General features: G+C 46.2%; 1 protein-coding gene across 12 annotated transcripts in view; it reads right to left on the bottom strand.

The window, feature by feature from the left end:
- The window catches only part of LOC147113459 (uncharacterized), a 364,793-nt gene that overhangs the window by 335,120 nt on the left and 17,113 nt on the right, over positions 1-12,560 (bottom strand). The window lies entirely within an intron of this gene.

Raw genomic sequence — 12,560 nt, 5'->3', positions numbered from 1 at the left:
TATGCTTTCAGATAATCAGCAAGAACCTGAACAGCCTGTCCCTGAGGACACAGTAGAGAGCGAGGCGGAAGAGGAGGTGGACGAACACACCGCGTTGCTGCATCTCTCACCCGCAGACACCAGCTCAGATACTGGCACTACGTGTTCTTTAGAGGCTAGTATAGTAGCGGGATCTGCACAGGGTAAAGCACCGGGGACAAGTGGGCTGCAGTAAGACCAGGACGAAAGGGCAGCTCCCCAGAGGGCTAGCTCCACAGAGGGCGAGTTCTGCTGCACAGGGCTCAGATGAGGACCTCGATGGGGAGGCCTTCAGAAGAAGTGACATGCACACGGAGATGATGAGTTGCAATGGCAAGGGTGCCTGAGAGCCTCTCAGCAATGGTAAGGAGCATGGAGGAGTCCGCCTCCAACATTGCACAAGGCTCTGCGCACACCATAGAGCCCATCATTTCCAGTCTGCAAAGGATGGTAGACTCCCAGAGAGACAGTGGCAACCCAGACCTGACGCTGCGTGTGATGGGCGATCTGGCAGCTTCCATTGCAGCACAGGCGCAAGCGACGTAATGTCTTAGAACATAAGAACATAAGAATTAGGAGCAGGAGTAGGCCGTTTGGCCCTTCGAGCCTGCTCCACCATTCAATAAGATCATGGCTGATCTACCTCATCTCCACTTTCCTGCACTATCCCCATATCCCTTGATTCCCTTAATATTCAAAAATCTAATCGATCTCTGTCTTGAATATACTCAACGACTGAGCCTCGACAGCCCTCTGGGGTAGAGAATTCCAAAGATTCACCACCCTCTGAGTGAAGAAATTTCTCCTCATCTCAGTACTAAATGGCTGACCCCTTATTCTGAGACTGTGATCCCTGGTCCTAGACTCCCCAGCCAGGGGAAATATCCTCCCTGCATCTACCCTGTCAAGCCCTGTAAGAATTTTGTATGTTTTAAAGAGATCACCTTTCATTCTTCTAAACTCTAGAGAATATAGGCCTAGTCTACTCAATTTCTCCTCATAGGACAATCCCCCCATCCCAGGAACAAGTCTGGTGAACCTTCGTTGCACTCCCTCTATGGCAAGTATATCCTTCCTTAGGTAAGGAGACCAAAACTGTACACAATACTCCAGATGTGGTCTCACCAGGGCCCTATACAATTGCAGTAAGACGTCTTTACTCTTATACGCAAATCCTCTTGTAATAAAGGCCAACATACCATTTGCTTTCCTAATTGTTTGCTGTACCTGCATGTTAACTTTCAGTGATTCATGTACAAAGACACCCAGGTCCCTCTGAACACCAACATTTCCCAATCTCTTACCATTTAAAAAATACTCTGCTTTTCTGTTTTGCTTCACATTTCTCCACATTATATTCCATTTGCCATGTTCTTGCCCACTCTCTTAGCTGGTCTATATCCCCTTGAAGCCTCCTTGCATCCTCCTCACAACTTACATTCCCACCCAGCTTTGTATCATCAGCCAACTTGGATATATTACATTTGGTCCCCTCATCCAAATCATTGATGTAGATTGTGAATAGCTGAGGCCCAAGCACTGATCCTTATGGTACCCGACTAGTTACAGCCTGCCAACCTGAAAATGACCCGTTTATTCCTATTCTGTTTTCTGTCTGTTAACCAATCCTTAATCCATGCTAGTATATTACCCCCAATCCCATGAGCCTTAATTTTGTTTAATAAGCTCTTGTGTGGCACCTTATCGAATACCTTCTGAAAATCCAAATACATCACATCCACTGGTTCCCCCTTATCTATTCTGCTAGTTACAACCTCAAAAAAGATTTGTCAAACACGATTTCCCTTTCATAAATCCGTGTTGACTCTGCCCAATCCTATTATTATTTTCGAAGTGCCCTGTTACCACGTCCTTAATAACTGATACTCGCATTTTCCCTACTATTGATGTCAGGCTAACTGATCCGTAGTTCCTCATTTTCTCTCTCCCTCCTTTCTTAAATAGTGGGGTTACATTTACTACCTTCCAATCCATAGGAACCATTCTAGAATCTATGGAATTTTGGAAAATGACAACCAATGCATCCACTATTTCTATAGCCACCTCTTTCAAAATCCTAGGATGTAGGCCATCAAGTCCAGGGGATTTATTGGCTTTCAGTGACATTAATTTCTCCAGCGCTTTTTTTTACTTATACTAGTCTTAGTGCTGTAATGGAGTCTATGCTTGGTGGCATCCAATCTCAGACTGCTCTCATGCAGTCTCAGCTCAATGCAACGCAAGCTCTGACTGCTGCCATCGTAGCTGGGTCTACCACCGTCGACCGGGGCTTTCACGGTGTCACAGCAGGCCACCAATCTGTGCTCCAACAGATTGCTAGGGATGCTGAGGTGCTGCCCCGGGAGAGTGTCAGTGGGTCAGTGGAGCATTCCTGCTCCCACCATTGCCACTCTGCCATTGCCCTTGTCGCTGCCTGTCATCCAGCCAGCCCAGACTGCTGCCGCCAATGCTGAGGTGGTGCAGTGTACAGCCGGGCCTTCCAGGCCCAGAACTGGTCGAGAACGTCCTGCAAGGCCATTTGTAGTCTCCCGCACAGACACTCAGCAGCCTTCCACCAGCCATACTGTAACTGGACCAACACTGCATAGGAGCAGTAGAGCAGGAACAGGCACAGTAACGACAGGCACTAAGGGATTGCACTGTAAATATTTTTGGTGTAAATATGTGCCCACTACTTTGATAAATTTATTACTTCACTTACCATTCTTTTGTGGTCTCTCTCATTTCAGCTTTGCACTGTGATTTGGCCTGCGAGAGGGATGGAATGATGGGGATGTGGTGCGCAAAGGGGATCTGGGGTTTAAGTCATCCTGGTGTGAGGCTGGAGGTCTGTTTGGAGGAGGTGGCAAAGCTCTGCGACCACCTCCTTGGTGAAGCAGAGCCATCTAATGCACTGCTCCTCACTTAATTGAAGATAGGAGAAGTCATGTCAGAATACCCTCAGAGGGTAAGGCCTCCTGGTGAGAGCCTTGATGTCCCTCCTCACCCCTGTGTACATGTTCCCATATTTCTCGCAGCCTATGCTCCCTTCATCGTAGATCCTGGAGGGCGAAGATGTCAGTACAGCCCCCGTTAATGTTTCCAAATGTAGCAGTTTGAATCTTTGAAGAATAAATGTAGCTACTTCTTAGTTGCTGACGTAAAAAAACTACTAGGCACTTGGTCTAAGCGTTAAACAAAGCTTTAATCAACTGTTTTACAACATGGAGGTCTAGTTGTGTCCTTTATTAGTTCCTGTTAAGAATGTCCTGGGAAAGCTGGGTCCGTGCCCGAGTATTTATACTCTCCCTGGACAGCGCCACCAGCAGGCCGCCCAGTATTATTTCATAAGTCATTTCCACATGAATGACAAGATTCATGTCAGTTGCCAGAAGACTCCTGATACAAAAGAACCTTGAAATTACTGAAGGAAACTGTTACAGTGGGTGAAACTAACAAAAAACCACTGACACTGCACTAACCTGACAGTTGCGAGTGATTACTGATGATTCCTTTAAATAATGTCTCTGGAGCCGGCTTCCTGGTGCTGCACACCAGCTCTCCCTATCAGTGTTTACTCCAGGCGGTGAGGTAAGTGGTGAGAATCAATTTTGCAAATTGGGCAGTCAGTGAGCGGTGCACACTCACTAATGTCATGATCTACCTGGCGTTGATGTTCCCGGTGATGCCTCTTACTGGCGGTGCTATGGGGAAGCCAGATTTGGCATGCGGCACTGGATTCGTCTCGCCCTGGCAATACTGGTCTAGCTCCCTCATTAACGCCATCTTCTGGTGCTAACGGGAGGCGCTAAGGGAACAAATTTTTCCCCCTTTAGGCATTAGTGCCCAAAATAAACCAAATACCTCAGCAACTCTCTGATGTGATAGGTATTAATTACTGCTAATCAGCATCTCTGGCACTGAAAATGAACTGTTACAAGTGTGAGGTCTCATTCCTTCAGGTTTTGAATTTTCAGGGAGATTTTTAAAATGTCAAATTTTACATTTTAAAATGGTTTCTCTTACTTTTCCTTTCTGTCTCTTTATTCTCTCTCTCTCTTAATACAATCTCTCTTTCCCTCTCTGTATTTCTTTTTCTGTACCTGATTTGACATTGCATTCACCCCCTTTAATTAGTCCTTCCTGTGTTTATTTCCCAATCCTTAAATCGCATTGGTTATGGAGATACCCTGTTGGGTGCCCTGTTCACTCAGGTCCCAGATGCCCTGTTTCACTCACTGCGCCGCTATCAGCTCGCACTTTCAGCAACTTTATGGGGGCATTTTTTTGAGCTGAAGGGTGCAGGGGCAAGTCTAATTAACGACAGATGCCATTAGATGCCTGCTACAGCAAAATCTGGCCCAATAATAATTGGTTGATCAAAGCAGATCAACAATCAAAACATATTAGAAACATAGAAGATAGGAGCAGGAGTAGGCCATTCGGCCCCTCGAGCCTGCTCCGCCATTCAATGAGATCATGGCTGATCATCCAAATTCAGTACCCGGTCCCTGCCTTCTCTCCATATCCCTTGATCCCTTTAGCCTTAAGAAATATATCTAACTCCTTCTTGAATATATTTAATGAATTGGCCTCTACTGCCTTCTGTGGTAGAGAATTCCACAGGCTCACCAATCTCTGGGTGAAGAAATTCCTCCTCATCTCTGTCATAAATGGCTTACCCCTTATCCTTAGACTGCGACCCCCTGGTTCTGGACTCCCTGACCATCAGGAACATCCTTCCTGCATCTAGTCTGTCTAGTCCTTTTAGAATTTTATAAGTTTCAATGAGATCCCCTCTCATTCTTCTAAATTCCAGCAAGTATAAGCCCAATCGACCCAATCTCTCCTCATATGTCATTCTTGCCATCCCAGGTATCAGCCTGGTGAATCTTTGCTGCACTCCCTCCATGGCAAGAACATCCTTCCTCAGATAAGGCGACCAAAACTGCACACAATACTCAAGATGTGGTCTCACCAAGGCCCTGTACAACTGCAGCAAGACATCCTTGTTCCTGTACTCAAACCCTCTCGCTACAAAGGCCAACATACCATTTGCCTTCTTAACCGCCTGCTGCACCTGCATGCTTACCTTCAGCGACTGGTGCACAAGGACACCCAGGTCTCATTGCACTTCCCCTTCTCCCAATCTATTGCCATTCAGATAATAATCTGCCTTCCTGTTTTTGACACCAAAGAGGATAACCTCGCATTTATCCACGTTATATTGCATCTTCCATGCTTCTGCCCAATCACCCAACCTGTCCAAATCATACTGGAGTTTCTCGGCATCCTCCTCACAGCACACACACCCACCCAGCTTTGTGTCGTCTGCAAACTTGGAGATATTACATCTAGTTCCCTCGTCTAGATCATTAATATATATTGTGAATAGCTGGGGTCCAAGGACTGACCCCTGTGGTACCCCACTAGTCACTGCCTGCCACTCGGAAAAAGACCCATTATTTCCAACTCTTTGTTTTCTATCTGCCAACCAGTTCACTATCCAAGTCAATACCTTGCCCCCAATCCCATGTGCCTTAACTTTACACGCTAATCTCTTATGCAGGACCGTATCGAACGCCTTTTGAAAGTCCAAATACACCACATCCACTGGTTCTCCCTTATCTATTTTACCAGTTACATCCTCAAAAAATTCCAGTAGATTAATCAAGCACGATTTACCCTTTGTAAATCCATGTTGACTTTGTCCGATGTTTTCCAAGTGCTCTGCTATTACATCTTTTATAATGGACTCTAGCATTTTCCCACTACCCACTACAGGTTTACCGGTTTGTAATTCCCCGTTTTCTCTCTACCACCTTTTTTGAATAGTGGGGTAACATTAGCTACCCTCCAATCCATGGGTACTGTTCCAGAGTCCATTGAATTTTGGAAGATGACCAGCAATGCATCTACTATTTCTAGGGCCACTTCCCTAAGTACCCTAGGATGTAGATTATCAGGCCCTGGGGATTTATCGGCCTTCAATCCTGTCAATTTCCCTAACACCATTTCCCTACAAATACTGATTTCTTTCAGTTCCTCCCTTTCATTAGGCCCTATGTTAGGCTAGACATGATATAACTGCTTTTCTTTACAAAGCTTTATTTAGATCTTACCTAAAGACTTTGTTATTTTGTACTTTGGACTCCATGTCAGCATTGGAGGCTAGCAAGTTGTGTGAAAATGAATACATAGAGAATAAAGCTAGTACTCTACTACAACTGTAATTATTTGCCTTAAATACCATCATTGTATAATAGTTGGACAGTAACAACAACTTGCATTTATATAGCATCATTAACATAGAAAAATGTCCAAAGGCATTTCACAGAAGCGTAATCAGACAAAGTAATTGCCAAGCCAAAGAAAGGGATAATAGGAAGGGTGACTAAAATCTTGGTCAAAGAGATAGGTTTTAAGGAGGATGTGAAAGGAGGAGAGAAATATAGAGATGCAGTGACGTTTAGGGAGTTGAATTCCAGCATGTAGGGCCTAGACAGCTGAAGGCACAGCTGCCAATGGTGAGGTGCAGAGAGAGGGGGGTGCACAAGTGTCCAGTGTGAATGGAATGCAGAGTTCTTGTTGGGTTGTAGGGCTGAGAAGACTATAAAGACAGGGAGGGATGAGGCAATAAAGGGATTCGAACACAAGGTTGAGAATTGTAAATCTGCGGTGTTAGGGGACAGGGAGCCAATGTAGCTCAGCACATAGGTGATGAGTGAGCGGAACGGTGCAGGTTAGGATAAGGGCAGCAGAGTTTTGGATGACCTGAAGTTTAATGGGGTTGGAAGATGGAAGATGCAGAAGAGCATTGGAATAGTCAAGTCTGGAGTGACAAAGGCATGGATAAGGGTTTTGGCAACAGATGGGCTTGGCCAAGGGCAGGGACAGGAAATATTATGAATGTGGAAATAGGTGGTCTTTGTGACGGAGAGGATATGGGGTTAAAAGCTTAGATTGGGGTCAAATAGGATGTGGAGATTACAAACAGACGGCATCAAACTGTCTGCACCCCTTAGACTTGAGGGAGCAAATATGGGGGCCATATAAGGGACTAACTATGGTGGGAGAGAGTATGGGTTTTACTGGGGATAATGGTATCAAAAGTGATCGAGCAGATCAACAACTGCAGAAGTATCACGGCAAATGGAGACCCAAAAGTTAGGCCGTCGTGAGTGTGAAAGTATAGTTGTAAGTAACTTGGGGAGAGTTTTTTCCAGTGGTGGATGCAGAAGGAAGTGTGATGAAGGATACAAGGAAGTGATCAGGGATCGTCTTGTCTGTGATTGAGATGATGGGCGAGGAGAAGCCCTGTGAGATGGCAAGGAGGGGGAGGGGGCGTGAATATGAGTAGGAGGGTTTATTTGGAGGGAGAGGTTCAAGGGGAACAGGTGGGCAACCAGAGAAGAGAGAGATAGATGAGTTGAGATGCAAATTGAAATCACTGAGGATGAAGGAGGAAAAGAGTTTGGATATCTCAGTGAGAAACTCAGGTTGGGGCTTGGGAGTATGGTAAAGAATGATGATTTTAAAGGAGGTGAGAGGGGTGCAACAAAGTGAGCTGCTTGAAGAATGAGAAGGTGACAGAGGATTAGGGGAAGAGACCAAGGTGTGATTTGGTGATAAGGGTCACAACACCACTGCAGCGGTTTGGGTGGGGAAGGTGGTTAAAGATATAGCCAGGCAGGGAGGCTTAGGTAAGGAGCATGGTGTCGCCACCCATGAGCCAAGTTTTCATTAAGCCACGATGTTAATGTAATCATCCACAATAAAGGTTGTGGATGGCAAAGAATGTGAACGGGACAGGCAGGTAGTAGAAATAGCGGTAGAGTACTTACCACTGCATTACCAAAGCACTCCTGCCCATTGACATTTTAACCACGCAGTTTTTAGAATCGGTCAAAGCGTCCACAAAAGATAAGACGGGGCCTCATGAATACATGCAATCGGGATCATATGATGCAACTAGGACCCTGATGCGATTCTAACTCAAAATCACAGCATCCCGCCCAGCGCCAAACCTGCCAGTGAAATGGAACAGAATTGGCCTCTCGAGCCACTGAAGCAGTATTTAAAGGGGCACTCACCTGCAGATAACTGGACCACAGGATCTTTGTGCTATTTGGATTGGCCAGGAGAGCTTCCAGCTTCCAAATCACTTCTTTCTCACCTTTTTTGTCTTATTCACCTCAGTAAGCTTTATCTGCTTACAATGGGTGCTATTACAGCTAGTTTCATTTGAATGGAGGGACACTTGCAACCAAAGGAGCAGCAGCAGCCTCAGCAACCAGGACCAGCAGCAGCTGCGACTTTCAAGGCAGCAGATCAGGTGGGCTGCTCATGGGAGGCCATACACAGCACACAGGGTGTACAGGCAAAGAATCCGTATTTTAGATCTATCTGAGGAGCAGTGCATCAGGAGGTTGCACTTTTCCCAGACAGGCTGTTCGCAGCCTCCTGCAGCAGGGCCTGCTGCCTGCTGGACCAAAGGGTCATGCATTGCCATTGGCTGTCAAAGACCCTACAGCCCTTAACTTCTTTGCCACTGGCTCCTTCTAGTCTGCTACAGGGGGACATCAGACGCATTTCCCAGTCTGCAATGCACAGCTGCATTAAGCAGGTCACGGATATCCTGTTCATCAGGACTGACCAGTATATCAGCTTCCCCATGGACTTCAGCAGGCACAAGAGAAACCTCAGAGATTGTCAACAGTGGCTGGCTTCCCTCATGTCCAGGGTGTCATTGACTGCACACACATTGCCACCGGGGCATCAGAACACCAGCCAGCAGCATTCATTTATAAAAAGGGCTACCTCCATTAATCTCCAGGTCATAACTAATCACAGAAACAGGATTGTGCAAGTCAGCTGTCACAATGCATTTATCCTGCGACAGTCTACCCAATATTCAACCCCTTCAGGAACATGACAGGATGGCTGCTAGGTGACAAAGGATACTGCCTTCACACATGGCTCATGACATCGCTCTGCAACCCCACCACACCTAAACAACGCAGGTATAATCAAAGCCAGGGACCACCAGGATCACTATTGAGCACACCATAGGGATGCTGAAGCAAAGGGTCAGGTGTCTTGGGGATCCCTGCAATATGCCCCACAAAGAGTATCCTGCCTCCTAGTGGTGTGCTGCATACTGCACGACCTCGCCATCCAAAGAGGCCTACATTTGGAGGAGGCACAGCAGCAGCATTATGCGTCGTACAAGGGAGACTGGGGGAACTTTAGTAAGCAGCAGAAAAAGGAAAGCCACTTCAGTGCCTAGCAGCAAGAGGTGTGGGGAATGAGTTCATTGCTCAGCAATTCTGGTGATCTGCTCACTCCACTGCCCTCAAAACCTATCCCGAGCTCCTTTGTATTTCATCCTTCACCACTCCCTTAATCCTACATTAAAGAACATTGAAACCATTCAGACAACTTCTGTAGGAATGACATGCTGACAATGCAGAATCGGAAGCTGCTATGAAACCACACTGCAGGCCAAAACGCCAAATGTGATAAAGGGGATTCAATTAATGGCAAAAAATAATTGCCTTCCATTCGTCAACCCATGGTGCCTTTCTTATAAGGTTTCCTAACTCTACTACTCCTACGAGGTGCTCCACTAGTGGCTCCAGCAAAGTTAGTGGAAGGCTGCTGTTAGTCATGTTGGGGCCCTTGAGATGCTCGTGGCTGGTGACTTCTGGGTGCTTGAGACTGTGAGCCAGGGCAGTCTGGCCCAGCTTACTTGCTGTCATTATGGCGGGTATTAGTTGAGGGGGGTGACAAAGGAGTAAATATGACAACATCCTGAGAGAGGGCCACTGTCTCTCCCATGGATTTGGGGCTCTTCACTTCCACTGATCTGCGAGAGAGCAGACTGCAGGGTATGAGTGACTCCTTGAAAGCCTCTATCTATTTGGTCCATCAATCTGTCCAACTTTCCATGATGGAGTCCAGAGTCTGCCAAGCAACTGTTTGAGCTTCCACCAAAGCTGCAAAGGCCAGTGACACTAATTTCCTTTATGAGGGCCTGGATGCAGCGTCCCTGGACGTGACCATATTCTCTAGGGTGGACTGCAGTGTGCTGATGCTATGCGCGATGACACCACAAAGGCTGGAAGCGGACTCTTTCAGCAATAGTGCTGAAACTCCTTGGCAGGCCTTCTAATATCTCGTATAACAAGCAGTTTTCTTTTCATGGCTGAGCCCTTGAAGTCCTCATCTCTGCCCTATTCAGTAGAGCTGGGAAAGGACCTTGCCCTCCAATAAGCTCTCCTGGGCCTCCCTGCCATCGTTACCTGCTGCTGCTCACTAAGCTGGGTGTTTGACCCCGTGCAGACCCCTCTGCCTCACTATCTAAACCACGTGGAGTGCCAATGTCTGTGTTGGTTCTTGGGAGGGATAGAACGTGTGATGGTGCATCCTCAGGAGGATTGTCCTCCTCCAAGGTGTCTACATCAAGAGATTCTTGCTGCTGAGAAGCACCTAGATTAAAAAGAAAAGGGACATGTTATGATGGCACTCAGAAGCTAGACATGAGCAGCTGACAGTCTTGAAAATGCAGCTTGAAGTTGTGAAGCTTGCTGAGGTGAATGAAGGGTTACAGGTTATATGCAGACACTTTGCTCAGGTAAGACAGCAACTTCCACTTTTCTGTTGCTCAAAGCTCTGCCTGTATCACTAATTTGCAGCGCTTCCTGATCTGCTTGGATGAGGGCTATAATCTTGGGTAGTTCTCCCCCCCGGCCTTGCTCCTCTCCCTTGCATTATGCGCTGTCTTGTCCTGCAGAAAGAGGGGGCGAGAATTAGTGAGTGGTTGTTGAAAAAATAAATGGATATGCGTAGGGCTTGTTTATATACTCCGCGTGTTGAGAGGTGGAGAAAAAGCAAAAATGGAATAAGGATGGGGATGTGAGTAATGTAAAGACAAGTGTGTGGCATATCAAGTGAGGAAGGAGCACTGAACGGAGTAGCTGGTTGTCCGAGTGTTCGGCTGTGAGAAGAGAATGCTGTTGGTGTGTGGTGTGAAGAGAAGAAAGGAAGACGTTAATTTGTTTGGAATGAGAAATAGAGGTGTTGCAGTGTGCCATTGTGCTTGTGCAGTGAAGGATGTGATAGGAGGGAGGGAATTGTTGAGAGTGGTGGGGAGGGGGTGAAAGCGGTGTTGCCAGATGTTATTGAGAGAGAGAGAGAAATAAAGAGCTGTACTCACCATTGCTGCTCTTGTTCGTTGAAGCTCCTTGGGACGTTTTACTACATTAAAGGTGCTATATAAATACAAGTTGTTGTTGTTGTTGGACCTCTTCCTACACTGAACCCAGTTCCTGGGGTGATGCTGTTGGCACTGACTGTCAGCCACCTCTGTTCAGATCTGCACAAGTGTGGCCCTGAGGATGCTCCTATGGGTTCTGGGGAAGAGTACCTTAGTCCCTGCCCTGACCTTTTTCATGGGGATTTCCAGGGAGGCATCAGAAAAACTGGGGGCTGCCCTCCAATGCCACAATTTTGTTCAACGCTGTTGCAATTAAATTCAAAGCAGGAAATGCAACCTTACTTTAAGAGGCGCATTCATGCTTTTAATAGGCTTCGGGAGCCCTGCCCTAAATTGTGCGCATCTAATGGGCAGGCTGCCCAACATGATTGGGTCGGTAGCTAATCAATCATTATTGAAATGAGGCCTGGGAGTAAAAATCACCTCACTCTGGCAACATCATAGGAGTTTCCTGCTCAGCACCACCCAACCCCCAACACTCGATTCACATCATTGAGTTAAAGTCGAGGTTATAGTCTAAGCCATGGTCTCGTGAAGCGTATTTGTACTGCTTTCTGAAGGTCATGCGAAGGCATAATGTTACCAGTATGTTGAACTACCAGAACAAGTGTTTTCTGTTTGATCCTTGAGCTCAGTACATAGAATTACATAGAATTTATAGCACAGAACAGGTCATTTGACCCAACTGGTCTATGCCGGTGTTTATGCTCTACATGAGCCTTCTTCCTACTTCATCTAACGTTTTAAGCAGATCCTTCTATTCCTTTCCCCCTCATGTCTTTATCTAGCTTCCCCTTAAATGCATATATACTATTCACCTCAACTACTCCATGTGGTAGCGAGTTCCACATTCTCACCACTCTCTGGGTAAAGAAGTTTCTTCTGAACTTTTTATTGGATTTATTAGTGACTATCTTATATTTATGACCTCTAGTTTTGGACACCCCCACAACTGGAAACATCTCCTCTACGTCTACCCTATCAAACCACTTCATAATTTTAAAGACCTCTATTAGGTCAACCCTCAGCTTTCTCTTTACTAGCCTGTCAATCTTCCCAGATAGTTATAACCTCAATTCTGGTACCATCCTTGTAAATCTTTTTTGTACCTTCTCCAGTGCCTCTATATCCTTTTTGTAATATGGAGACCAGAACTGTGCACATTACTCTAAGTGCGATGCACAGTACTTTAAGTGTGGTTATATTACCTAGATATTAGGCAGGTAAAGGTACATTCCAAGCCATAAAGAGCCAGAAAACGTGA

The sequence above is a fragment of the Somniosus microcephalus genome, chromosome 8 (genome assembly GCF_052327205.1).
Source record: "Somniosus microcephalus isolate GS21.2 chromosome 8, FLI_Smic_1.0, whole genome shotgun sequence".
Taxonomy (NCBI): Eukaryota; Metazoa; Chordata; class Chondrichthyes; order Squaliformes; family Somniosidae; genus Somniosus; species Somniosus microcephalus.
The sequence above is the reverse complement of the archived record's forward strand: the minus strand, read 5'-3'. Positions and strand labels throughout refer to the sequence as shown.